This window comes from Wyeomyia smithii, chromosome 2 (genome assembly GCF_029784165.1).
Source record: "Wyeomyia smithii strain HCP4-BCI-WySm-NY-G18 chromosome 2, ASM2978416v1, whole genome shotgun sequence".
Classification (NCBI taxonomy): domain Eukaryota; kingdom Metazoa; phylum Arthropoda; class Insecta; order Diptera; family Culicidae; genus Wyeomyia; species Wyeomyia smithii.
In genome coordinates, this window is record NC_073695.1 from 118737953 (window position 1) to 118765463 (window position 27511).

The 27511-nt window shown below is 41.1% G+C and overlaps 1 protein-coding gene across 6 annotated transcripts in view; it reads left to right on the forward strand.

Moving 5' to 3' along the window:
* Nucleotides 1-719: 719 nt before the first annotated feature.
* The window catches only part of LOC129719503 (palmitoyltransferase app), a 65604-nt gene continuing 38812 nt past the window's right edge, over nucleotides 720-27511 (forward strand). For 3 of the 6 annotated variants that reach the window (XM_055670884.1, XM_055670888.1, XM_055670890.1), the window contains exon 1: nucleotides 720-1500. The gene's annotated coding sequence lies outside the window, so the exon portion shown is untranslated. The remainder of the gene's footprint in view (nucleotides 1501-27511) is intronic. The other 3 variants (XM_055670887.1, XM_055670889.1, XM_055670886.1) reach the window with 2 other exon arrangements.

Consider the following 27511-nt stretch of genomic DNA (forward strand, 5'->3'; position numbering starts at 1 on the left):
AGTTGGTCGAGAAACATGCGTTCCACGTGGTAAAGTGTCAGGTAATTTTTTTTCAGCACAATTGCGATGGACAAATGAAATGGAAACGAGACAAATTGACGATGGCGATAATGACCAAAACAAAACAAATTGACAGCTATCCCTATTATTACGCATACCAATGCAACTACACTGAAAATATTTTATTTCAAACTGCAAAGTGTAGTCCGGAAAAGTGTAGCTACACCGTGAAAACGAATCCGATATGAGAGAGCAATCCTACTTAGTGATAAGGGCGAATCGTATCCTTGTTTTTATTATCTAGTTTCGCCCTAATCACGAAGTAGTCCTGAACTCATTTCGTAAATTCGTCGATTTGTTAACATAAGTGTGAAGAAAAGTGTAAGTAGTGTCGTTTTGCTAAAATTGCTTAAAAGTGTCGAAAAGTCAATTTTTAAAAATTTCTTCAAGTGAGCGCCGTCATTTCATGTTACATAATAACATAACGTTAAACCTCGTTTGTTTACATTTTGCGACCTACGCCGGTTTGACAAATTGCGTGAGATTTGTCAAAATTTGGGAAAAAATTGAAATATATAGTAACGATGGCAGCCTCTGGTATCGAAATATCGATAATATCAAATGCATCAAGTCGGCAAACAAACAATATTTCAGAATCGAATATCGATAATGTCAAATATCGATGAATGTCAACAACCCTAAGTCAGTAGATTCGTGAAGCTCTTGGCGTATGGTTGTTTAGTGCTTTGTTTCTTGTTGTTTATTCTGATTATTCGGCATTATTTTCTGTTTTTGTACACATAACTAACAACTATTCCACAAAAGCCTGTTTAATAGTGGTTTATATCGCTATCTAAAATAGCGGAAATATTCGAAAATAAGAGCTATTGGAACAAATTTTCTCTTGGCTCAAGCAGTAGAAAATGGTGACGAAACTTTTCACAGCACTGAAATGAAATGGGCTGGTCGCGAGCGCGTTGAAGGATAAACGATAAGATTTTGGAGAACCTTACTGTTGTTGTGTGAGTGTTTCCTTTGGTTTTTTTTTTACATAAAAGCATGCTTCAAGTAAAATGTCTAGCAAGACAAACACCTGCAAATGAAACCTCGCAGAATCTGTTTTGAAAGTGTCTTCGATTTGTTCAAGTTATCGTATGTTGTTGTCATCATGTCCAAAAAGTAACTAATCTATATAACAAAAAAATCCCTGCTTAAGTGTAAAAGGAAACATATTGCTACTGTCGGAAATATCCTGAAATCCAAACAATACATGTTGCAGTATAATGGGTTTGCTTGTTGCAGATGATGAAGAATGATGATATATTCTACTAGTGTTAACTGTAGTGTAATGAAACATTGAAGAATATTAAGTTATTTCCGAGTGCTAGCGGATATCGCTTTTCTGCAAACCAGAAAATTTTTCTAATTTAAAGCAGGCTAACATAAATGAAAATATCGTTAAAGATCTGCTTGTGCGAAAACCAATCGTCAAAATGTTTTGTAAGTAACAACACAGTATTTGTTCGGTGTTACAAATCATTTTTCTGACATTTCATACTTTGATTTATATTTCTGAAGAATGAATAATCAAACATAAAAAAAAATATTGCTAGTTAAATATCTTCTAAGGAACATAGTTTACATTTAAGTTTTGACGAGGGTTTCAGGGAATAGTGACCCAAGTTTTATAGTTTATATTTGATAGTGTAAATTAAACATTCTGGATTCTTTGAAGTTTCATTATAACGCTAAAGTCACGCGGTCTTCCACGCGTTTTTACGCCGATTCTGGCATGATTGTAGTATATTCAGAGTGCCGATTAAGTTTTCTTAATCCAATCACTGATCCAACATTGTTTCTTGATTCTCATCTTGGTTCGCAGGTTGACACTAGACTGGGACACAGTTATATGGAAAAAAAGCGAAGGTGCTATTTTTTCGCTCCCATGCATTTTTTGTGTTTCTTATGGTCCTACAACAACTATGTAAATTTTCAGATCGATCGGTGAAACTATATTTTTGCGCCCGATTTTTAAAGTTTCCATACGATTTTATATGAGAAAATCCACTTTTTCAAAACTTATTCTCTAGAGATGTCCAGTTGGCTCCTTAAAATGTATCGATACATGATGTTTGTAGGAAATTTTCCTGGGAAAAACTCTTCTGGAGAACGTAAGGCGCTACGATGCTTATAGAAAATGTTATTTCTCTCAAACTGATTGAATATCTGACGAACGACTCACCATTGAATTTTTCTAGCAATACTGCTGCAGCATGCTGCTGTTGCAAATTCAACTATGTGATAAGAAATGATATCGCGTAAAATTTATCTTGGAGGCTTCTCCGAAGATACTATGAGCAAAAATCACACTGTCAAGCTTAATTCCACAGGAAATTATTTCTCATTCTTGAGCAAGTTTGCAATAGCAGCTTGCTGTAGCAGTGTTGCTGGAGAAAATCAGTGGTGAGCCGGTCGTCAGATATTCAATCAGTTTGACGGAAATAAAATTTTCTACAAGCATCGTAGTGCATAACGGTCTTCAGGAGAGTTTTTCCCAGAAAAATTTCCTACAAATATCATGTATCGATAGAGCGGGGGCCTAGTGTGGTTGGTAACGTCTCCGCCAACCACGCTCGACGCCTGGGTTCGAATCCCACCGCCGACATAGGTGTCGATGGTTGTGAGGTGGCGTGATCCACTCACAACCAACCCAACTGGTCTAGATTCAATCCTAATCTCTGGGATCACGCCTTCCATCGCATGAGGAAGTAAAGCCGTTGGCGCCGGGTCCTGGGTGTGGAGTCACCTCCCTGGGCGTCGGTGATTGGCCACAACAGTGGCGGAACTAGACCGACGGAAAATAAGCGAGAATAAAAAAAAAATCATGTATCGATATATTTTTAGAAGCCAACTGGACATTTCTAGAGAATAAGTTTTGTAAAAGTGAATTTTCCCATATAAAATTGTATGCAAACTTTAAAAATCGGGCGCAAAAATATAGTTCAACCGATCGATCTGAAAACTCACACAGCTGTTATAAGACCCATGAAGAACACGAAAAGTGCATGGGAGCTAACATTTATTTTTTGTCCCACCCTAGTGGACACTATTCTTCAGACTTTTTCGAAAAAAGCGAACTGTAATGGAATAGTCAAGTAAGCCTTGACCTGCTGACAAGGCTGTGAAATAACAGCTGTGAAAAATTATCGTCATTCATATTCCAGCCACCAAAGAAACTAGATTAATAAAGTAGCTCTTAACAGTTATTAGTCATTATATTTCCTTTAAGAACACAACTTATTTTGGCGACGAGGATGGGATATTCAAGTCATCTCCGAAGCAATCCTCCAGTTCCGCTTCTTGAAGACTTCAAGCAACAGTGAATTCAAAAATGACTGACCAGGATTTTCGTTGCGCGATTATACGGCTCACGGAACTGTAAGCTACTCAGCAGATTGCGGATCCCCAACGGACGAACGCCAATCCGGCTGGTAATGAACGAATCATCGAGTCTCTCGCAACTGGAATCGACGAGCTCCGGTACGACCCTGAAGGCGGAATATATTTTGTATCATGGTACCCTCGTTTCGACGACGGAAAACAGTTGGACGAGAACGCGAAAATAAGGTTACTTCTACGCAAGAATGGCACGCAGTTCCACGAGCGCTACGTGAACAGCATGCAAGTACCCCCGAGAATTCTAGTTTGTAGAAACAATCACAAAATAAAGAAACTTTTTGGACGTCAAACTTCTCTATTCAACGTTCGCTATCAGTGTCTCCAGTACACGAAGAACGACGCTGATGATTATTCCTCCAATGCTGCTTCAATCAACAAGCACTGCGAAGCATTCCAGTTATCAAAGCTCTCTAACGATCAATTTAAAGCGCTCCGGTTCGTTTTGGTCTCCAGTCACCACGCGACGCGGACATACGCACACGATTGATAGGCAAGTTGGAACCAAAAAAATTTGCACCCGCTGTCGGTGATGGAGCTGGAACAACTCTGACACTGGAAAACCTGGTGAAAGAATGCAATCGGATCATCAACATTAAACAGGACACCAAAATGATCGAGAAAAGTGTAAACGACAAGTACGTCAACGCCATCGCTAATCATCCGAAACCTGCTAGCAAGAAGATTTCGAAAACACCCTACTGGTTGTGTGGAGACCCTCCTTATGTCAAGGAGTGCTCATATCAAAACCGTTATTGCAGCCAGTGCATGAGGAAGGGTTACAAGGAAGTCTATTGTTCCTCCGCTGAACAGAAGTCATCCAGGTCGATCGACAAAACAAGGAAAAAGGACACAGTCAAGTCCAAAGGCATCTCATTTGTTAAAAAATTCGACCTCTCAAAGAAACGGAAGTTCATCAAGTTGAATCTCAACGGCTTCCTGGTCCAGTTGCAACTAGACTGTGCGTCGGACATCACAATAATCTTCGAGCAAGTCTGGGAAACGATTGGCCAACTACCAACTCAAGAGACTGAAGTTGTAGCTGTTAGTGCATCAGGAGACGAGATCACTGTCCATGGCATCACCAGACAAGGCTGAGTTAATGTTTCAAGCAATCCGGATCTCAACGTTTTCGGCATCGAGACGATTGATCAATTCGATCTCTGTTCAGTTCCGTTCAACACACTGATCCAGTCCGTACAGCAGAAGCTCGAGCCCTTGGTAGAGAAGCTGTGTTCCAGATTTCCTGATGTTTTTCAAAGTTCTCTTGGTCGTTGCAGCAAAGCACAAGTAAAACTGTATCTCAAACCCGATTTCATCATTTTTCATCATTCTGTGCCGAACACGCATCAGTACTGGACGTGTTTGGTGATCGGTCCGATAGAGTATAAAACAAAAGACGTGTGAACAAGTGTTGGCATTGTTTGCCTGGTCGAGTGAAATAAATCCGGGTTCAAGGTCGTTCCTTTGTGCAACTGTTTCGCATCGTGACTGCCAGCTGGTGCGTAAGCCGATTTGGCTGCTGGCTGGATTGTGCTACAGCAGTGGACGAGACACAAACGAGGAAAAAGAAGAAGCCATCAGTGTCAGCGAGTCGTATCGCTGTGTGGAGTGATCTCACACCTGGCTCGCTGCTGGTGGCTGTTTGGTGCTGCTGTATTGGTGCTGCTGGCTGTAACGGCTGCTACTTCGAACGATCGGACAACCAACCTTACTGGAAGGGAGAAATAAAAAGGTACGTGTTCTTGTCAGCGCTAGTGCGCTAAACATAGCGCGATGGATGTAGATCCCTCGCCTCCCGCGCCACCATCCCCGAACCCCTCTGACCCTGACCCTTCTGTTACCCCCTCCCCTGTTCATTCTTCAGTCCCCCCTCGCCCCAGGCTTTACCCAGACGGAGCCCAGGGCAGCTATACTGTTTATTTTCGGCCAAAGGCAGGACCGAAATCGAAAAAGTTGAACCTCTTGCAGATTTCTAAAGACCTGACGAAGGAGTACAAGGGCGTGACCGAAATTTCCAAGGTCCGGCCTAACAAGCTCCGTGTCGTGGTCGGTAACCTGAAAGAGGCCAACGATATAGCTTGCTCTGAGCTCTTCACACGCGAGTATCGCGTTTACATACCCGCACGAGACGTGGAGATCGACGGTGTCATAACCGATTCGAGTCTGTCCGTCGAGTGTATACTGCAAAGTGCCAAAGGGTGCTTTAAGAACAAAACGTGTCCCGAAGTAAAGGTGCTCGACTGCAAGCAATTGCGGTCAGCATCGATCATCGGTGGCAAAACAGTATACACTCCGTCAGACTCGTTTCGAGTTACGTTCGCCGGGTCTGCACTACCAAGCCACGTCTCGATCCACCGGGTTCGTCTCCCTGTGAGGCTCTACGTGCCCCGCGTCATGAACTGCCTGAATTGCAAGCAGTTAGGCCATACAGCCGCCTACTGCTGCAATAAGGCACGTTGTGGCAAGTGTGGGGAGTCTCATGCGGAAGATTCTTGCAGTGTTAACGCTGAAAAGTGTATTCACTGCGGAGAAAATCTGCATGAGCTCTCGACATGTGCGGTGTACATGCAGCGCAGGGATAAAATAAAACGGTCTCTCAAAGAGCGTTCAAAGCGTTCCTACGCTGACATGCTGAAGAAGACCGTTACCACTTCTCCCGTTACTTCGAACCCCTTCGATCTGTTGCCCTCTGAGGAAACCGATTCTGACGATTCACCAGCGGGAGCATCTTACGCCAATCCTGGGGAGTCTAGAAAGAGGAAAAATATTTCCTCTCCTAAACTTCCCAGAAAAGGTCCTAAGATTTCTCAAAGTGAAATGATAGTTACAAACAAACCAAACAGTGCTGCGGAAAAACCGAAGCAAACTCCTCCTGGGCTGGCAAATTTAAAGTCCCAGAAGGAGTTCCCAGCACTGCCAGGAACATCTAAAACCCCAGTTGCTCCTTTTACACTCCCAGTTGATGAAACAAACTCTGGATTAGTGAAATTTTCTGACATTGTGGACTGGATTTTTGAAACTTTCAATGTACCCGATCCAATTAAAATTTTTCTTACAGCATTCCTCCCAACAGTTAGATCATTTTTGAAGCAGTTGACTGCCCAATGGCCTCTCCTTGCAGCGATTGTATCCTTCGATGCCTAATTCAACTGCGTATATGAAGGATTCTATCTCTGTCTTACAGTGGAATTGTAGAAGTATTTTACCAAAAATTGATTCGTTTAAAGTTTTGATAAATAAAAACAAATGCGATGCATTTTCCCTTTGTGAAACTTGGCTTACTTCAAATATTGATCTCAACTTCCATGATTTTAATATTATTCGCCTTGATCGAGACACCCCATATGGAGGAGTACTTTTAGGGATTAAAAAGTGCTATTCTTTCTATCGTATTAACCTCCCCTCGATTCCAGGCATCGAAGTTGTCGCATGTCAAATGACAATACAAGGTAAAGAGCTTTGTATTGCCTCAATATATATTCCCCCCAGAGCACAGGTTGGGCAACGGCTGCTCTTTGATTTAATAGAACTTCTTCCCTCGCCACGTTTGATTTTGGGAGACTTCAACTCTCATGGCGTGGCTTGGGGTTCCCCATACAATGATAACCGCTCCTCTTTAATCTATAACCTTTGCGATGACTTCGACATGACTATTTTAAACAACGGTGAAATGACACGTATCCCGAAACCTCCAGCGCGCCCAAGCGCTTTGGATCTATCCTTATGTTCGACGTCGCTACGGTTGGATTGCACATGGAAGGTAATCCTCGATCCTCACGGTAGCGACCATCTGCCTATTCTTATTTCAATTACTAACGGGTCAACTCGCATGCGACCAATTGACATTCCGTATGACCTCACACGAAATGTTGATTGGAAGTTATACGAGGAAGTGATTTCAAAAGCGGTCGAGTCGATTCAACATCATTCACCACTTGAAGAATACAACCTCCTCGCGGGCTTGATTCTCGACGCCGCGTTGCAAGCCCAAACGAAGAAATATCCCGGCGTAACGATCAAAGAACGGCCTCCCACTCCGTGGTGGGACCAAGAGTGCTCCGATGTCTACACGCAAAGATCCGACGCGTTTAAGGCCTACCAGACGGGAGGTATACCTGGCGACTATTTACGGTATTCGGAGCTTGATACCAAGCTTAAAAGCTTGGCTAAAGCAAAGAAACGTGGATATTGGCGTCGGTTCGTGAACGAGACGTCGAGGGAGACATCGATGAGCACTCTTTGGAACACAGCCCGAAGAATGCGGAATCGCGTAACGGTCAACGAAAGCGAGGAGTCTTCAAGTAGGTGGATATTTGATTTTGCCAGGAAAGTATGTCCGGACTCTGTTCCTGAGCAAAATATTGTTCGCGATGCGTCTCCGGGCCACGACGCGATAGAATCACCTTTTACGATGGCAGAATTTTCAGTTGCCCTTCTGTCCTGTAACAATAACGCGCCTGGGTTAGATAGAATCAAATTCAACTTGTTGAAGAATCTACCCGGCAATGCCAAGAGGCGCTTGTTGAACTTGTTCAATAAGTTCCTGGAGCAAAACATTGTACCGCAGGATTGGAGGCAAGTGAAGGTGATCGCCATCCAAAAACCAGGGAAACCAGCTTCTAATCACAACTCTTATAGGCCGATTGCAATGCTCTCCTGTATCCGGAAATTGATGGAAAAAATGATACTCCGTCGTTTAGACCACTGGGTCGAATCAAATGGTCTACTATCAGAAACTCAATTTGGCTTCCGCCGTGCCAAAGGGACGAATGATTGTCTTGCGTTGCTTTCAACAGATATTCAGCTGGCGTATGCTCGTAAAGAACTAATGGCGTCTGCGTTCTTGGACATTAAGGGGGCTTTTGATTCCGTTTCTATTGACATTCTTTCGGGTAAACTTCACCGACAAGGATTTTCTCCAATTTTGAACAATTTTTTGCACAATTTGTTGTCCGAAAAGCACATGCATTTTACGCATGGCGATTTGGCAACTTTTCGCATTAGCTACATGGGTCTTCCCCAGGGCTCATGTTTAAGCCCCCTTCTTTACAACTTTTATGTAAATGACATCGACGAATGTCTGGCAAATTCATGCACGATAAGACAACTTGCAGACGACAGTGTAATCTCTGTTACAGGAGCCAAAGCTGCCGATTTGCAAGGACCATTGCAAGATACCTTGGACAATTTGTCTGCTTGGGCTTTACAGCTAGGTATCGAATTCTCTCCGGAGAAGACTGAGATAGTAGTTTTTTCTAGGAAGCATGAACCTGCTCAGCTTCAAACACAATTAATGGGTAAAACGATTTCTCAGGTTTTGGTACACAAATATCTTGGTGTTTGGTTCGACTCTAAAGGCACCTGGGGTTGTCACGTGAGGTATCTGATGAAAAAATGTCAACAAAGAGTGAATTTTCTTCGTACAATAACCGGACAATGGTGGGGAGCCCATCCAGGAGACCTTATAAGGCTTTACCAAACAACGATATTGTCTGTTATTGAATACGGGTGTTTCTGCTTCCGCTCCGCAGCAAACACACATTTGATCAAACTGGAGCGAATACAATATCGTTGTTTGCGTATCGCCTTAGGTTGCATGCAGTCGACCCATACGATGAGTTTGGAGGTTTTAGCTGGAGTACTACCATTGAAAACCCGCTTCTGGAGCCTGTCTTCTCGTATTCTAATCAAATGTGAGGTCTTGAACCGTCCCGTGATTGAAAATTTTGAAAGGTTAATCGAACTTAATTCTCAAACCCGTTTTATGACATTGTATTTCAATCACATGTCCCAAAATATTAACCCTTCTTCGAATATTCCAAATCGTGTCGACTTATCAAATACCTCTGATTCTACTGTGTTTTTCGATACATCCATGATAGAAGAAACTCGTGGAATCCCGGATCATTTACGCGTGCAGCAGATCCCTAAAATTTTTTCCAATAAATATCGAAACATCAACTGCGACAATATGTACTACACTGACGGATCACTTCTTGATGGGTCCACTGGCTTCGGTATCTTCAATAACAATTTAACCGTCTCCCATAAGCTCGATAATCCTGCTTCTGTTTTCGTCGCAGAATTAGCTGCAATTCAGTACACCCTAGGGATTATCGAAAAAATGCCCACGGACCATTATTTCATCTTTACGGACAGTCTCAGTTCCATTGAGGCTCTCCGATCGATGAAAGATGTTAAGCACTCTCCGTATTTCCTGGGGAAAATACGGGAACATCTGAGTGCTTTATCCGAAAAATCTACTCAGATTACCTTAGCGTGGGTCCCTTCTCACTGCTCGATACCGGGTAATGAGAAAGCGGACTCTTTGGCTAAGGTGGGCGCAACAAACGGTGATATTTATGAAAGACCAATTGCCTTTAATGAATTTTTCGCACTTGTACGTCAGAATACGATCATCAGTTGGCAAAATGCTTGGACCAGAGGGGAATTGGGAAGGTGGTTACATTCCATAATCCCCAAAGTATCGACGAACCCGTGGTTCAAGGGGTTGGATGTAGGTCGGGATTTCATTTGCGTGATGTCCCGGCTTATGTCCAATCACTATAGATTTGACGCGCTCCTCCGTCGTGTTGGGCTCGGGGAAAGTGGTATCTGTGCCTGTGGTGAAGGTTATCACGACATAGAGCATGTGGTTTGGTCATGCTCTGTACACCGTGACGCCAGGTCTAAATTAATAGCTTCCCTGCAGGCCGAGGGTAGACAGCCGGCTGTTCCTGTTCGTGATGTCTTGGCGAGCCGTGACCTATCCTACATGTCCCTTATATACGTTTTCCTGAAATCCATCCACGCCCCAGTCTAGTCCCGTTCCCCTCCGTCTACACCCAACAAAACGACAAGAACACGTTTGAACCTTAAGCACAAAACCAGCAACCAGACCCCGCACAATAGAACCAGGACCCAAGGACTACGAGCCTCTGTCCCAACTCACGACATCGTGGCTCAGCAGAACGAATCCATACATGCCATTCGACGATTATCAGACGACCATTGAACAACAAAACACTGATTGGAAATCCCATGCTAGTTTTAAGTTAGACTTAATTTCAGCTCGTAGTCGGCAGCGAGGATAAAAAATTTGCTTTAGTTTTTAAGTCATCAGATATAATTGGCGCCGTTAAACATTAAATTGTATTTGTGCCGTGTCAAATAAATGTTATGTGAAGAAAAAAAAAAAAAAAAACCCGATTTACGCCCTGTGTATTGTCCAAAGAGGCCGGTGGCCTACGCTGCACTTGCAAGATTGCAAGATAAAGGTATCATTTCACCAGTTCAATTCTCCGACTGGGCGGCCCCCATCGTGGTTGTTCGCAAGGCTGACAACGTCTCCATTCGTGTCTGTGGTGATTACTCTACGGGTCTCAACGACATGCTGAAATCCGATTGCCATCCTATGCCGCATTAGGAAGACATGTTTGCTGAGCTAGCTGTTTCCCACCTTTTCTCGCACATTGATCTCTCAGATGCATACCTCCAAGTGGAAGTCGGAGAAGAATTTTGTAAGATGCTGACCATCAACACTCATCAAGGATTGTTCCAGTATAACCGTTTGCCGCCCGGAGTCAAATGCGCCCCTGTTGCTTTCCAGAGAATTATCGATAGTATGGTAGTCGGAATTTCAGGTGTCAAACCATATCTTGACGACATCATGATTGCTGGAAAAACTCAATAGGAACACGATCGCAGCCTTTACGCCGTCCTGGAACGAATTCAAGACAATGGGTTTCATTTCCGCATTGAGAAGTGCCGTTTCTCACATCATTGACAAGGATGGTCTTCACCCTGATCCTGAGAAGACGCGCGAATTTGCCAGATGCCAGCCCCGAATAACGTTTCGCTGCTGCGATCTTATTTGGGAGCAATCAACTACTACGGACGATTCGTTGGCCAGACGAAGGAGCTTCGTGCGCCACTGGACCGTCTACTGAAGAAAGACGCTCGCTGGGATTGGACCGCCGAACACTAGCGGTCTTTCGAACGTTTCAAGACAATCCTTTTTTTCCGATTTGTTGCTGACTCACCACGATCCAGATAAGGAAATCATCGTTGCAGGTGACGCTTCCAAAAATGGTCTGAGTGCAGTTCGCAGGTTGACACTAGACTGGGACACAGTTATATGGAAAAAAAGCGAAGGTGCTATTTTTTCGCTCCCATGCATTTTTTGTGTTTCTTATGGTCCTACAACAACTATGTAAATTTTCAGATCGATCGGTGAAACTATATTTTTGCGCCCGATTTTTAAAGTTTCCATACGATTTTATATGAGAAAATCCACTTTTTCAAAACTTATTCTCTAGAGATGTCCAGTTGGCTCCTTAAAATGTATCGATACATGATGTTTGTAGGAAATTTTCCTGGGAAAAACTCTTCTGGAGAACGTAAGGCGCTACGATGCTTATAGAAAATGTTATTTCTCTCAAACTGATTGAATATCTGACGAACGACTCACCATTGAATTTTTCTAGCAATACTGCTGCAGCATGCTGCTGTTGCAAATTCAACTATGTGATAAGAAATGATATCGCGTAAAATTTATCTTGGAGGCTTCTCCGAAGATACTATGAGCAAAAATCACACTGTCAAGCTTAATTCCACAGGAAATTATTTCTCATTCTTGAGCAAGTTTGCAATAGCAGCTTGCTGTAGCAGTGTTGCTGGAGAAAATCAGTGGTGAGCCGGTCGTCAGATATTCAATCAGTTTGACGGAAATAAAATTTTCTACAAGCATCGTAGTGCATAACGGTCTTCAGGAGAGTGTTTCCCAGAAAAATTTCCTACAAATATCATGTATCGATAGAGCGGGGGCCTAGTGTGGTTGGTAACGTCTCCGCCAACCACGCTCGACGCCTGGGTTCGAATCCCACCGCCGACATAGGTGTCGATGGTTGTGAGATGGCGTGATCCACTCACAACCAACCCAACTGGTCTAGATTCAATCCTAGCCGACACCGGAAGATTTTCTGAGGCGAAAAATCTCTGGGATCACGCCTTCCATCGCATGAGGAAGTAAAGCCGTTGGCGCCGGGTCCTGGGTGTGGAGTCACCTCCCTGGGCGTCGGTGATTGGCCACAACAGTGGCGGAACTAGACCGACGGAAAATAAGCGAGAATAAAAAAAAAATCATGTATCGATATATTTTTAGAAGCCAACTGGACATTTCTAGAGAATAAGTTTTGTAAAAGTGAATTTTCCCATATAAAATTGTATGCAAACTTTAAAAATCGGGCGCAAAAATATAGTTCAACCGATCGATCTGAAAACTCACACAGCTGTTATAAGACCCATAAAGAACACGAAAAGTGCATGGGAGCTAACATTTATTTTTTGTCCCACCCTAGTGGACACTATTCTTCAGACTTTTTCGAAAAAAGCGAACTGTAATGGAATAGTCAAGTAAGCCTTGACCTGCTGACAAGGCTGTGAAATAACAGCTGTGAAAAATTATCGTCATGCATATTCCAGCCACCAAAGAAACTAGATTAATAAAGTAGCTCTTAACAGTTATTAGTCATTATATTTCCTTTAAGAACACAACTTATTTTGGCGACGAGGATGGGATATTCAAGTCATCTCCGAAGCAATCCTCCAGTTCCGCTTCTTGAAGACTTCAAGCAACAGTGAATTCAAAAATGACTGACCAGGATTTTCGTTGCGCGATTATACGGCTCACGGAACTGTAAGCTACTCAGCAGCAGCAGATTGCGGATCCCCAACGGACGAACGCCAATCCGGCTGGTAATGAACGAATCATCGAGTCTCTCGCAACTGGAATCGACGAGCTCCGGTACGACCCTGAAGGCGGAATATATTTTGTATCATGGTACCCTCGTTTCGACGACGGAAAACAGTTGGACGAGAACGCGAAAATAAGGTTACTTCTACGCAAGAATGGCACGCAGTTCCACGAGCGCTACGTGAACAGCATGCAAGTACCCCCGAGAATTCTAGTTTGTAGAAACAATCACAAAATAAAGAAACTTTTTGGACGTCAAACTTCTCTATTCAACGTTCGCTATCAGTGTCTCCAGTACACGAAGAACGACGCTGATGATTATTCCTCCAATGCTGCTTCAATCAACAAGCACTGCGAAGCATTCCAGTTATCAAAGCTCTCTAACGATCAATTTAAAGCGCTCCGGTTCGTTTTGGTCTCCAGTCACCACGCGACGCGGACATACGCACACGATTGATAGGCAAGTTGGAACCAAAAAAATTTGCACCCGCTGTCGGTGATGGAGCTGGAACAACTCTGACACTGGAAAACCTGGTGAAAGAATGCAATCGGATCATCAACAATCAACAGGACATAAAAATGATCGAGAAAAGTGGAAACGACAAGTACGTCAACGCCATCGCTAATCATCCGAAACCTGCTAGCAAGAAGATTTCGAAAACACCCTACTGGTTGTGTGGAGACCCTCCCTATGTCAAGGAGTGCTCATATCAAAACCGTTATTGCAGCCAGTGCATGAGGAAGGGTTACAAGGAAGTCTATTGTTCCTCCGCTGAACAGAAGTCATCCAGGTCGATCGACAAACCAAGGAAAAAGGACACAGTCAAGTCCAAAGGCATCTCATTTGTTAAAAAAATCGACCTCTCAAAGAAACGGAAGTTCATCAAGTTGAATCTCAACGGCTTCCTGGTCCAGTTGCAACTAGACTGTGCGTCGGACATCACAATAATCTTCGAGCAAGTCTGGGAAACGATTGGCCAACTACCAACTCAAGAGACTGAAGTTGTAGCTGTTAGTGCATCAGGAGACGAGATCACTGTCCATGGCATCACCAGACAAGGCTGAGTTAATGTTTCAAGCAATCCGGATCTCAACGTTTTCGGCATCGAGACGATTGATCAATTCGATCTCTGTTCAGTTCCGTTCAACACACTGATCCAGTCCGTACAGCAGAAGCTCGAGCCCTTGGTAGAGAAGCTGTGTTCCAGATTTCCTGATGTTTTTCAAAGTTCTCTTGGTCGTTGCAGCAAAGCACAAGTAAAACTGTATCTCAAACCCGATTTACGCCCTGTGTATTGTCCAAAGAGGCCGGTGGCCTACGCTGCACTTGCAAGATTGCAAGATAAAGGTATCATTTCACCAGTTCAATTCTCCGACTGGGCGGCCCCCATCGTGGTTGTTCGCAAGGCTGACAACGTCTCCATTCGTGTCTGTGGTGATTACTCTACGGGTCTCAACGACATGCTGAAATCCGATTGCCATCCTATGCCGCATTCGGAAGACATGTTTGCTGAGCTAGCTGTTTCCCACCTTTTCTCGCACATTGATCTCTCAGATGCATACCTCCAAGTGGAAGTCGAAGAAGAATTTTGTAAGATGCTGACCATCAACACTCATCAAGGATTGTTCCAGTATAACCGTTTGCCGCCCGGAGTCAAATGCGCCCCTGTTGCTTTCCAGAGAATTATCGATAGTATGGTAGTCGGAATTTCAGGTGTCAAACCATATCTTGACGACATCATGATTGCTGGAAAAACTCAATAGGAACACGATCGCAGCCTTTACGCCGTCCTGGAACGAATTCAAGACAATGGGCTTCATTTCCGCATTGAGAAGTGCCGTTTCTCACATCATTGACAAGGATGGTCTTCACCCTGATCCTGAGAAGACGCGCGAATTTGCCAGATGCCAGCCCCGAATAACGTTTCGCTGCTGCGATCTTATTTGGGAGCAATCAACTACTACGGACGATTCGTTGGCCAGACGAAGGAGCTTCGTGCGCCACTGGACCGTCTACTGAAGAAAGACGCTCGCTGGGATTGGACCGCCGAACACTAGCGGTCTTTCGAACGTTTCAAGACAATCCTTTTTTTCCGATTTGTTGCTGACTCACCACGATCCAAATAAGGAAATCATCGTTGCAGGTGACGCTTCCAAAAATGGTCTGAGTGCAGTGGTTATGCATCGGTTTCCGAACGGCGCAGTCAAGACCATCGCACACGCTTCAAGGTCACTGACGTCAGCTGAACAGAACTACGGACAGATCGAGGAGGAAGCTCTGGCACTTATTTTTGCAGTTACTCGTTTTCATGAAATTGTTTTCGGGCGTACATTCACTCTTCAAATCGACCACAAGCCGTTGCTAAAAATATTTGGAAGCAAGAAAGGTATTCCAGTTTACACCGCAAATCGCCTACAAGGTTGGGCACTCACGCTGATGCTTTATAACTTTGACATCCAGTTCGTGCCTACTGCAAGTTTTGGTCATGCTGATTTGCTGTCACGCCTGGTGAGTTCAAACAGTAGACCGGACGAAGACTGCGTTATCGCTGCTTTGCAAATCGAATCGGATGTGAAAGCGATCCTCGACGACTCCATCTCTGCTTTACCGGTCACATCTGAAATAATAGTCAAGGAAACAAGCCGTGATCCAGTCCTACAAGAGGTGATCCAGTACATCAATCAAAAAGTGTTCCCAATCTAAAAGATTTATAACACCAAATGAGAATTATTCGAAAAAGCTCCTAGAGCTCAACAAAAGAGATCTTTGTACATACGTCGGCCTAGTAACGGGGCACTGTACGAGCAGATACATTTAAAGAACATTGGCCGGGCTCAGGATGATATCTGTCGCTTTTGTAATATGGAAAGCGCGACGTCGGAACATCTGATGTGCAGTTGTGGTGCATTATTTAAACGCAGGTCAAGGTTTCTTTGCAGGGGCTGTTTACAGCCCAAAGAGATTTGGTCTTTGAATCCTGGGAAGGTGATCGGCTTCATAAACCATATTTTACCTGACTGGGAGCGTGTCGCTGCAGGTACCTGATCACTCAACAATAGTGGTCATTGTATTTTGCAAGGGAACACGTATAGCAATTGACTGGGATTTATTACAAAAGTTCACATCAATGGACAACGTAATTCTAATTCTCTAACAAAAAAAAAAAAACATCAATCAAGGTTAGCCGCAAACTGCAACCCAACCACAGGATCCAGTCATTCGCCAGTTCTTCACCAGACGAGATAGCCTGCAGATCGTTCAAGATAGCATAATGTTTGGTGATCGAGTCGTCATTCCAGCACGTTTCCGTAAGCGCATCATCCGTCTACTGCATCAAGGAAATCCTGGGATGAATCGCGTGAAAGTGCGCTACGCTTCTACGTTTACTGACCAAACATAGACGATGACGTAGAAACCTGTGTTCGTCATTGCAGTTCCTGTGCAGAAGTCGCCAAATCCCCGAGAAAAACCGAGCTGGAGTCCTGGCCGATTCCGTTGAAACCCTGGGAGCGCATTCACATCGACTACGCTGGCCCCGTGAATGGTTACTACTATATGTACTTTACGAACTAATTTCATTTTTGTCATATGACTTACATTTTAAGTTTCAGTAAAGCGGGCAATGTATGCAGTTTGCGAGGATGCGAAAATGAACGGGAATAGAAGGTGTGACTTTTAGGCTTAGAAAAAATTTTCCCTCGTCCAGACGGGACTCGAACCCGCAATCTCCGTTGTCTCCGGCAAGGTGTTTTGGCCAATTAAACTACTGGGAAAGGTATAAATAGTTCTAAACCAAAGTCGAATCATCCTCTACTATTGTGTTTCCGTATCTCAGCACGCCAACGATGAACTGCACACACTGCACGGTGGGAGTTTATTTTTTATAACTGAGAGAGTGATCTCTTCACGCACACAGTGTATAATGACTTATTATATCTACAGCGGCGCAAGCGATGAGACACCTCAGTCGGTGGCTAGACTCCGAACGCGTATCACGGAAGAGCTCCGTTGGCTAGATTTACTTTACGAACTAATTTCATTTTTGTCATATGACTTACATTTTAAGTTTCAGTAAAGCGGGCAATGTATGCAGTTTGCGAGGATGCGAAAATGAACGGGAATAGAAGGTGTGACTTTTAGGCTCGTTGGCGTGCTGAGATACGGGAACACAATAGTAGAGGGTGATTCGACTTTGGTTTAGAACTATTTATACCTTTCCCAGTAGTTTAATTGGCCAAAACACCTTGCCGGAGACAACGGAGATTGCGGGTTCGAGTCCCGTCTGGACGAGGAAAAATTTTTTCTAAGCCTAAAAGTCACACCTTCTATTCCCGTTCATTTTCGCATCCTCGCAAACTGCATACATTGCCCGCTTTACTGAAACTTAAAATGTAAGTCATATGACAAAAATGAAATTAGTTCGTAAAGTAAATCTAGCCAACGGAGCTCTTCCGTGATACGCGTTCGGAGTCTAGCCACCGACTGAGGTGTCTCATCGCTTGCGCCGCTGTAGATATAATAAGTCATTATACACTGTGTGCGTGAAGAGATCACTCTCTCAGTTATAAAAAATAAACTCCCACCGGGCAGTGTGTGCAGTTCATCGTTGGCGTGCTGAGATACGGGAACACAATAGTAGAGGGTGATTCGACTTTGGTTTAGAACTATTTATACCTTTCCCAGTAGTTTCAATTGGCCAAAACACCTTGCCGGAGACAACGGAGATTGCGGGTTCGAGTCCCGTCTGGACGAGGGAAATTTTTTTCTAAGCCTAAAAGTCACACCTTCTATTCCCGTTCATTTTCGCATCCTCGCGAACTGCATACATTGCCCGCTTTACTGAAACTTAAAATACTACTATATGGCTATCGTCGACGCTTACTCCAAATGGCCCGGAGTTTTCCGCATCCGCAATACAACAACGACAGCCACTCTGGGAATTCTTGAAGAAACCTTCGCAAGGTATGAAAATTCACGAACCCTGGTGTCAGACAACGGTTCTCGGTTGATCAGTTCAACATTCAGGCAGTTCAAACGAAATCTGTCACCTCACCATAGCTCCGTATCACCCGCAGTCGAATGGACAAGCTGAAAGGTTTGTTGACACACTAAAGAGGGGACTCTAGAAGCTTCAAGGGGGAAAACATGGCAACATTCCAGCATCTCCAAATCTTCTTATCCACGTACCGCTCAACCCCGAGTCGCGCCTGAAGGAAAGTCACCTACTGACCTGTTCCTAGGAAGATCGATCCGTACAACACTCGATCTTGTCAAGCCACAGATTCCAAGTCCAACTGAAGTAAACACAAAGCAAAACACTCAGTTCAACAGACGCCACAACACCATCAAACGGGAATTCGAAGCAAATGATCTGGTTTACGCAGAGGTTCACCGACGCAATGCAACCAAGTGGGTTCCTGGAACGATTGTGGAGCGCAAAAGCCGAGTAAACTACAACGTTCTATTGGATAATGGGCGTCTCATTTGCTCGCACACAAATCAGCTGAAGCAACGTCATGGCGATTGTAGAAGCTCTCTAGTATTACCCAACCTGCCGCTCTCTATGCTGTTAGATGAGTTCAACCTCCAACCAATGAGGCCAACTGTTTCTGAGATTCCAGATGAACCAGGTGCCCCTGTAGTTGAAGGAGCTTTTCCAATCGGTGCTGAAGGTGAATCAGATGATGATTTCCAGAATGCAGAGTTAGCCAGTAGCCGTTCCCTGTCTGCTGCCCAGCCAGACCGTCCAGTTCGAAATCGTAGAGTCCCAAATTAGCTGAACCCCTACGATCTCTTTTAAAAAGGGAGACCTGCTTTCAAGGCTATGAAATAACAGCTGTAAAAAATGATCGTCATTCATATTCCGACCACCAAAGAAACTAGACTAATAAAGTAGCTCTTGACTGTTATTAGTAATTAGTATTTCCTTGAAGAACACATCACAAGCATAATTAGAAACTTTTCACAAGTAAAGTTTTTTTCACGAGGATTCACAAATTACGCTTTTTTTCACGTAGACTGGAATTTATGCAGTTTTTCACGTGCTACGTAGCCTCCGCGTAAAATATGACTAGTGTATTTGATGCAAAGTTTGGATGTAATGAATAAATTTTTAATTCTATTTAACATTGAGAGAAATATTTTGTGATTTGTTTTTTTTTTTTTTGCTGTATGCTGTCATTTTCGTAGAGCAAGTTATTGCTATAGTTTTAGCTACAAATGTTTTCAAATTTATTCATTTTTTTCAATATATACGTACCCCACCTGATCTAAAAAGCCAGTCGTCGTAGGTTCGAATTTCGACTAACCCCGCAATTGTCCTGTACACTAAATAGTTGTCTGCGAAATCTGTATATAATAGAACAGAAGGTCGAGTTTCAAACCGGAATACAGTGTTGTGTACCCTAAGGCTTTACCTTTTTATGTATAACCGCCTCCCAGCTGGCCTCTAGATTTTTGGCGTTACTTAATTTGTGTACGACGCCTTGCCACCTTGTTTAGTGTTAGTTTAGTATTGTCACTAAATTCATACTTTCGTTGAACCAAACGAACAAGAAAGGTAATACCACGTTGACTATTGCTAAATAATGAATTACAATGCTCTAAAATTACATTATTCCTGTGATTCTTATCCTTATTATGTATCTTTTTATAATCAACAAAACATTGATAAATCGTGGTAAAAGTTAGTACAACTAAACATAAACATAAAATTTAACACCTCCACAGTTTTAGGGACGTTGCGATACTATTAAACATCGATACTTAGAATCGATACTTGTATCAAGAGCAGGTACTGATATTCCGATAATATTGAGGCTTTGCATTGGCAAAGATCTGCAAAAGTATCGATACTCGAGCATGGATAATTTTTTTCTGATCGTATCGATACCAATTTGATATCGAACGCGGAGCATCGATATCAGATGTATCGATATTCTACATGCTATTTAAGGGGTTATATACCTTTTTGGTCGAGAAAAATGAGGGAAGTTTGAATTTATTTTTAAGTGGTATTTTTCTGCATCAAAGTGGTATTTTTCTGAAAGTACAGTTATTCAACAACAACAAAATACGTTTGATTTCGAGATATACCAATCATTACTGGAGTAAAGGCCGTTTCCCCGAAACGCTATTTTTTTCCAGAGGCTTGCGGCGATCCTGGTAGAGACTCAGCGGGTCAACCGAAATCAAAAAACTTATATTATTTCATTAGTTCAGAAGTGTGCCGTGTCCTTGAACGATCGCTTTAATGCGTATTTTGTTTTCAGTGCAAACGGGAACGTTTTTCCCAAAAAATGCACGTTTTGAGCACTAAAAATTGCATTAAAAATTTGAAAATGTTCTCAAGATGTTGTATTTGAACATAATGCAATAATTTTTTTTCGGTTTTTTGAAAACTAAAAAGGATATAACCCCTTAAAACAGCGGCCGAATTCCGAGCACACATTTTTTCGAAGAGAAGGAAATTTCTTCATTAAATACTTTCAATGAAGAAATTTTCTTCTCTTCAAAGAAACGTGTTCTTGGAACTCGGCCACAGGTCTATGAAAAGCGGCATTTTTTTTATCTACATTACGGTCTGTCAGAGATGGCAGATGTTTTTTAAAAAAGTTTGCAACTGCTCGATAAACTGGCGAAATCTGCTTGAAATTTGAAAATATCTGGCCGTGATTTGAAAAAAAAAATGCGTTTGCGTAGGCAAAAGTCTGCAGAAATCTGCAAAGATTTTGAGAAAGTCTGCGCAAGTATAAAGAGACTCTGACAAAAATCTACAGAAACTATGGAAAAACTGCAATTATTGCGAAAAGAAAATCTGCGTTTTGCAGACAAATCTGCACATTTGGTATTCCTGCGGTCAATATACCTAATGGGACCACGGTGGGAATTATATGTCACATACAAATCAGTGGAATAGCATAAGCGCGTCTGCGGCCTGATTTAAAATTTCGGGCAGCACAATAGTTCTGGCGTTTTATCCCTTATTGTCTGCCTTTCTACAAAAAAATTGTTACGAGTCCCTGCAGTGTTGAGGAGATGACTTATTAAAGGAAGAAGATACAGTTCAACAATGTTAAGAATATTTTAAATAGGGAACAAGAAACACTCTGCAGTGCTCTAAAACGGTACAAGACATTGCCTTAATTTTAGTTAAGCTTCCGTTTTATGTTTAGAGTTATCTGTTTTACAAACAAATCACAATTTCTGGTGAAAATGTTGCATTTTGGTCTTTAAACTGATCACTCTTAGATTCAAACAAAGCTAAAACATTTTAGAACGGTTTTCTAAGTTGTCTTTTCTACTCAATTTAGTCATTTTTTACGCGTTTTCATAAAAATTTGAGACAAAACCCTCGCATAAAAAGACTGCTGTATAATTATTGGAATACTAAGCCATTCACCACAAAATGCTTGTCAGGTGAGTGTTGCGGCGATTACGATTTTGCTCTACGTAAACAGTATTGTCCAATAGAAAATCAAAATGCTCCGTACAGATTTTTGAATAGGTAGTTGAACGAGCTGTAGTGATGACTTTATCTTGCTAGCTAAATGAATTTAGTTCCATATGACAATCCTAGTTGCATCCCGCGGAGGCGGTATAGAGAAAAACCAAATTCTTTTCATCTTGATATTAAAGTTCCCACATTTGTATGTTATTTGTATTTTTCAATAATTTTTTTTTCATTAGCAGCTTCAAAATAATACCTTACTTGTATTTGAACAACACTATGCAAACATCAATTGCTGAGGGATTTTTCTGATTCTGTTTACTGATATGTTTAAATTGACCTGAACTGAATGTTAACATGTTGATAAAAATCTATGTCAATTTTGAATTTTCTGTGATTTTTTCCACGAACTTGAAACTGTAGAAAAACAAATTTATGTGATATCTTTGCCGCTTTTTGAGTGAGCTGTCTTTCACAAGACAAATAAATATAGAAGGAAGTTTAATTTCTACTAAATCGTACTCAATTTAGATCTGTATAGAAAGTAGCCTTTTCGCGTATTGAAGAAAATTGACTGTATCAGAATGAAAGGTATTTATCAATGTTAAAGAGAATATTTTTTCTTTTAAATTAGAGTACTACAAATAAATAATCAAAATACAGACCCGTTCGATTTGGGCAACACGCCAGAATTTTTTCTGTTGCCAAAGTCGAACCATGCCAAAAATAAACGGTTCTCTTTTCATGACTTTTTTACCTATTAATTGGCCAAAGACGACCTTGACAGTTGATATGTCCACCTATGAACTAGTTTTATTTCCAAATCGTTTGAGGTATCGCTTACCGAATTTAGACTGACGACCTAGATTCTTGATATTACCACTCTAGTAACTAGAGGTATATTACTGCTTTGATCATGATCATTATATTACCGAAACATATTCCGGTCATCCGCTTCGGCAATATAAAGAACCGAAAAACCTTTCTTTCGGAGGATGTTGAGCCTAAATTGGTTGAAAAAAAAAAAAAAAAACAAGAAAACTGAAAAATGCGATTAAACATAATCGCTCGTTTTTGGCACATGTGTGTCAAAATCAAACCATGCCAGAAGTTTAACGAGCTCAAATCGAACAGAGCCTCAAAAGGAAATATAAAAATATTGCAGTCCTACGTCAACTATGTAGTCGTGTCTTGGATACCACCCTCCTACTTTTTCTTTCAATCTAAATTATCATAATAAAATTTATAGTTTCAACTTAATAACCTAAAACGGATACCTACGAGAAGAATTTCGACGGTGATATATTGAACCTAAAATTTGTAAGTAATTAATTAAGAAACAAATACCTATATAAAAAACACAAAAATTTTACAGCTAAAGCTGATTCCAGCAACCTTGGTCTGCTACGGAAATAGTTCCAACACCGGGTTAAAAATAATCATTTTATGATAATGTACATGAATCAGTTTTAAAAATTCATTTATTCTCTTATCCACTCATTTGTCTTGGCAGTAATATATATGACCACCGCTGATGTTGGACGTTTAGCCCAGTTAGCGAACGCTCAAGGGGCCATCCACATACAACGTGGACAGATTTTTTACGATTTTGACCCTCCCCTCTCCCCTCCCCCATGGACAACTGCCCATATCGATTCTGTTGACATTACACAGACCCCCCTTCAAAGCTTTCCACGTGGTATGTGGATGGCCCCCAATTAAATAGCAGCTGAATTAAAATGCACTTAGTCATCATCTTTAACATCTTTACACAATACTGAAATTTTGTGAGACCTAACTGGAATTTGGAATAACTTGAATTAAGGGTTGAATCTTAGACTACGCAGTATAAAAAATACTACCAATACTACGCAGTCTTGATTTTTATAGAGTAATTCTAAAATATTCAAAGTTTAGTATCATCAGCTTAAATCTACTTACTTTAGCATTCACACACCACCAGTCACCAGCAAATTTTTTACTGAAGCTTATTAGGATTTTTTAAATTTGCAAAGTGTTAGCTTCTTTGAAATTCTTCATGACTTTGAATTTCAAGTTTCATCGGAAAGCACCTTTACGACTTCAGCTTTTTAATGAAACGACGGACGAGGCTGAATGGATGCGAGGCCGCATTACGCGAGGTCGCATATAGTTTAGTCCGAGTGCACGCGAGGCCGAATGTGCCAGCATCGATAAAAAAAATTCTAGACAGATAACTCAAACACTTTGCTGACGTTTTTTATAGAGATTTTATGTTATTAGCTAATAAAACACCACAAATAGGTATGTTTTCACTGATTCTTTTTTTTAAGTCGTCTATTCAAAGTGTTGAGCAGTTGGCAAAATTTCAATATATTCATATATATATTTTCCATACTTTTTTTCAATTTTTCATCCTGATTTGCAGATGGAACTGCACAGTTTTCGGAATTTAAATTAATATCAGAATTTACGCATATTTATGCGGACTTCAGAATATATACGTTTTTTCCTTTACCCAGGTTCTGAAATTTGCGCGGTTGTACACTGAAGTGACTTCAGTGTAATAATTTAAAAAAACTGCAATTTGTGAAAAATAATATTTTCGATAATTGTCCTGCATCCATAACATCTAATAAAAATGTCTGGCTGTTCCAATATCATTGTAAACTACAGTTTTAAACAATATGTTTTAAGCAGCGGTTCATCCACCCTGTACTTATGACCAGCTGTTTCCATTTACAGATTGCTGGTATGTTTTTGGTAACAGTACTAAGCCGTTGTTTTTTTTTTATCGAATTTTTCATTTTCTTTTTCCTATTCATTGTTTATAGTTTTCGAACAACATTCTTAGATTCACTTAACCCTCTAGTGCCCAGTGCCGCCTTTAGACGGCCTTCAGTCAAACCTCTAAAAAGCTTCAATAAGGACTTAAAAAATGTTTATAAGGCTTTATAGTGATTTTTTCGAAGTCCGTCTAAAAATTAATTTGAGCACTAGAGGGTTAATGCTCATTAAGCCTCGAATACCTCTACTTAATAGGCAGCAGTCCACTTTTTGCTAATGTACCTCATACAAACGCTATAACGCAGCCATGACACACGTGAAATCGATGGCAGGCTTTGTTACCATTGCTAACAGTAACGTGCTATCGCACCATGCATTGTGATTGCTCAAGTCACTTGAATTTCTATTTGATTAGATAAAAATGAAATTGGGATGCTAACGGGTGACAATTTACAACTTAGAATTGCTCTTAAGGAGAAAGTAGATGTACATAAAAAATGGGTTTATTCATTATAAACGAAAAAAAATAGGATCAATTGAGAAAGGTCCATAATCATCATTCCAACGAAGCTTTTTCATCATGCCGAAACAAGAACGGTGTCAGCCAGCTGCACACCGACTTTTAGAAAACAACTCTTGATTCTTGTTTGATATTCTTTGTTGCTCTGTCTCAATTTTTTCCCACCAAAGAACACTTTTTTTTTGCGCAAAGTATGATACTTTATGTGCGCTTGACTTTTTTCGGCACTTTATCCCAACTCTTTTCAACGTTTTGCGGATGTAGAATTGTGTGCACTTGAAATTGAATTGAATCGTTGTTGAAGTCACGACAAGAAGAACGAAGTGCTGAACACATTGAGTACATAAAATCGATTTTTCACAGTCAAATCTAAAACGATCACGATTTTAGAGTTTATTGTACCTAAAAGTTATAAAATATAATACTTGGAATGTGTAAAAAATATTGTGTAATGTGTAAGAAATATTAGCGATAAGAGCGCAACTGGCAAAAGATAAATATTGGGGAATATCAGTTTGAAAATTTGCAAGTACATTTTCAAATCGTAATTTCAAAGGAGGTGACTAACATTTACATCAATAGCAAAAATCGACGTAAAATAAAACTGTCTTATAGTTTCCTAACAATACTACATTAAATTTGTTCATTTATTTTTATTCGCCCACCTCTATTTCGCCTTAAAGCATTCTGACAACGAGATACGCCCACCTTTATTTCGCCTTGTTTTTATTTTTTCTCCAGTTGCGCCCCTTTAATTGCGCCTTTTTTTGAAAACAATATTGATCCGCCCTTTACTGTCGCCTGTTTACGAAATATTTCGCAAATAAGCCCGTTGTTTCAAAACAATGTAAAGGGCCTAGTTCCAAAGTATCTTTTGTTTCGGGTAAACTGTTTTGTCGCCCTTCACTAGAAACTTGATTTAAATAATTTTATCGCTTTATATAAAAGAAAGGATTCTCGCCATGAATTTTGTAAGTCTTTTCGAAACAAATAGTGTAATAAAACGATTTGTTTACATTTTGTTAGTTGCGCCCTAATCGCGAATCACTTGTACTTTACGACCTTCAAAAGGGCATTACTCAAAAATGTACCGTACGTCGATGTTGACCCGAGATTCAAAACGTCATAACGAAGCGAACGGTGTTCTCAAATCCTTTGATGTTTTTTTATAATGACGGTCTGTGGGAGTACCGTGATTACGTTATCTTCAAAATTTAAAAGGAAGGTGGGAAATATAAATTCTTTAGAAGTTAGGATTAATGAAATTTTGAAACCAGGTGAAAATAAGGGCGAAGGTGACAAGACGATAAATTCAAAATGTACACAAACGATGCATGCCTTTGATAAAAGGTTCTGAGCTACTTCGGTCGAGAACAAATATTCGATAACATGTAGTCAACGTTGAAACGTAATAACCGAGATTAAACTTAATGATCGACTTGAACTGTCCTACAGTACGGTCGCATTTTACCAACAGCTCGAGGCTAAGTCTTAGACTACCGAGAGATATTTAAATTTTGTTTTTCGCTTTCAACAGGCAATCTTCTTGAAAGACTACCTGTTGAAACGCAAAGTAATAAATTTGTTTTTAACGTTAACGAGTGTTTAGTGAGTAAATTTGCTTTGAGATATTTCTACTTAAATTCTATAGTGAATTGAAAGTGTAGTGAAGTTTTCCAGCTATGCCATGAAAAAATAAAAAAGCTCGCTTTGGAGCGGCTTTAAGGAAACGTGAGGCATCTCCTCCAAGTGACACTGAAATTTCGACTAACAGGTATGATATTCTTTCTTCCGTTGGGGATCAAGAAATTCAAACTTCTCATACTGAGCATAAAGTCGTTATGAAGAAGGTTAAAGTTCCACCTATTGTGGTATTTGTAGCCAATTTTTAAAGCATTTCGATCAGAGCTCTCATCGTTTCTGTCGGATGTGAAATTTAATTTTCAGATTGGCCGCCAAGGCGAAATTCGTATTTTGGCCGAATCTTTTGATGGCCATAAACATCTTTTACAGTATTTGACTGAAAAGATCTATAAATTTTATTCTTTTGATGCCAAAAACGAGAGACCGTTTAAGGTTGTTTTAAAAGGTCTTTCAAATGACCAAACTATTGAGGAAATTAAAGAATGTTTGTCAGAATCACTTGGTTTTGCTCCCAACCAAGTAATTTTGATGAAACGAAAGGCAAATGCCAAAATTAATCAAACTGGAATACACCAGGAAAATTACTTAGTACATTTTGATCGTACCAAAGTAAATAATTTGAAATGTTTGGAAAAAGCACGTGTTTTATTTAACGTACGAATAAAGTGGGAAAATTTCAAGAGACATGGAGAAATCCATAATCTTACTCAATGTCGGAATTGTCAAGCCTATGGTCATGGAACTCGAAACTGCCATATGGCGGCAAAATGTATGATTTGTGGTGACACTGGTCACACGAAAGACATCTGCCCCGTGAAAGAGACCACCAATAGTTTCAAATGTGTAAGTTGTGGGGGAAATCACAAATCTAATTTCTTTAATTGTCCTGTAAGGTCAAAAATTATTGCTTCCAGACAA